The 2,241-nt window shown below is 36.9% G+C and overlaps 1 pseudogene; it reads right to left on the bottom strand.

The window, feature by feature from the left end:
* Window positions 1-1,387: 1,387 nt before the first annotated feature.
* Window positions 1,388-1,921, bottom strand: LOC119516077 (annotated as a pseudogene).
* Between the last annotated feature and the right edge of the window lie 320 nt (window positions 1,922-2,241).

Genomic DNA, 2,241 nt, shown 5'->3' with positions numbered 1-2,241 from the left:
GGGCATAAATGAGATGCAAGTCAGAGTACCCAGAATATATTTTAACACATTTATGATAAATTTACAGTATGACAGAAATACCTTCAACTTTCAGATAATGAAAAAAAAATACCTTAAGTAAACATAAAAGTTATGACAGGTCAAGTTACTTCTTAGTGAGAATGATACATCACATCAATCAATTTTTATACGAAATTCTTAATTAAAAGCATTCAAAAAACATCTGCCTCTTCTAATTGTCAAACTGTGTTCATGTGGTCGAAGATGATACAAGACAACTAACAGAAATAAAATATGTCAAACTATTCCAATTCCTAAAATTAGAAATACGAAATTATTGTTGTTGCTTAGAAAATATGCTTCAGTTTTCATCTGAAATTTACTTTAAATGCTCAACGTATAAGTTAATACCAAAAAATATTCTATTACTTCTCTGGATAGACATGTTTCACAAAACATTTTCAATTAATGTTGAAAAAAATTACTTGATAATTTTAATCACAAGTAATGACTGATTAGTGGATCAACAATTTATTCATTAATATAGATGGCATACGGACCTATACACGGAATGATCTGATAATTATTTGCCGTGTAATTCTGCCCATTAGAAATACTTAAGCCAAGAATTTGATATAAGTTCCATTCAGTTTCAGTATATGTTTCCGTGTGATTTGATCAACAAAAAAATATGTACTCAACATCAAGTTTTTTTCCTTTTTCTTTCTTCCTTTCTTTTTTTTTTTTAAGAGCAGTTCAATGATTTGGGGGTTAGTTATTACAATACAGAGAACCTAAGGGTAAAATTACAAAATGGCACTTAACACCAATGCCAGTACTCATCACATATGGTTACAACTAAGGATAAATTAATTTTCGTGTTACTCACTTTTTTTGAGAACATAAATCAAAGCCATTAACTCAAACTTGAGGTATATACACAATACATACACAACATAATACAAAATACTTTTCATAGGTAACACTACACATTAAAATATTGGGAACTGAATATCTGTGCTGATTTGTACTGTGACTTATTAGAACAAGAAGAGAACAACATTCAACTAGGGAGGTTTATACTGACAATAAAGGTCTTAAATGTCTTCCTTCTTTTATACTTACCACAGGCTACACAATGTCCTGAGAGGGGTCATTTTCATTATGAGAAAAATGTCAGTCACAGCTTTAAGATTTAACTTTGGAAGGAACTAATGAGAAAGACAATTGGAAGGTTGTTTTCAAATAAGTGGTCTTAATTTTTCTTCTTATAGAAAAAGTTTAAATCAGTTTATTATAAATATATCTAAACCATTAATTTTTGCAGCTTTCAGGAAAAGTCCAGCACTTTGTTTACACAAAGTTTATGAGAAGAGGTCAGCAGAGATCATCTAATCTGAAGTCGTGACATTATCCACTCCAGTCCTCGCACAGTCCCTCGCCTGTAAGAGCACAGCATGCCTGGATAGGCCACTGGTGATCTTTAATAGAAGTTAGTTTCAAAAACTGGGAGACTTCTGCTACAGTCATACATTCTTTAACATCTTGTTTATTAGCAAAAATCAGCAATCCAGCTTTTCTTAGGTCCTCATGCGCTAACATTTTATACAGCTCTTCTCCGGTTACAGAAATCCTTTCTCTGTACTGTCCACAGCAACTATTACAAACTCAGTGTTAGTGTAGTAAATGTTCCAGGAAGAACGAAGAGATTCTTGGCCACCAATATCCCACATTAGGAAACGTGTATTATTAACGACTGTCTCTTCTACATTACTTCCTATTGTAGGGGTGTATGTACAACTTCATCCATAGAAAACTGGTAAAGGACGGTAGTTTTCCCTGCATCATCCAGCCCAACAATGATAACTTTGTGCTCCTGGTGACTGAACAGTCTCCATATCCTGGTGAGGAGAATTCCCATTCTCGGGCAGCGGACCCCCCTCCAGCCATCCGCGCCGCCTGGCCTCCCCCGGCTCAGGCTGAGGGCGAGGAGAGAGCCGAGCCAGAGCCTCCGCCTCCGCCTCGGCTGCTGCTGCTCCCGCACTCGCCGCCCGCCCGCTTCCAAGGAACCGGAGGGAAGCCGAAGGCCAGGTCGCCCTGCCGCGTTGTCTGCGACTCGCCTCGCGGGCCACTGTCCTCCCGGGTTTTTTTTTTTTAAATATTTAAAGAGTGCAGGCTTTTTCTCTTTTCTGCTTGTCTTTATTTTATTACTCATCTACCCATACACTGGATAAAAGGAGT

This window comes from Choloepus didactylus, chromosome 19 (genome assembly GCF_015220235.1).
Source record: "Choloepus didactylus isolate mChoDid1 chromosome 19, mChoDid1.pri, whole genome shotgun sequence".
NCBI lineage: Eukaryota > Metazoa > Chordata > Mammalia > Pilosa > Megalonychidae > Choloepus > Choloepus didactylus.
This window is presented reverse-complemented; position numbering and strand designations above follow the sequence as displayed.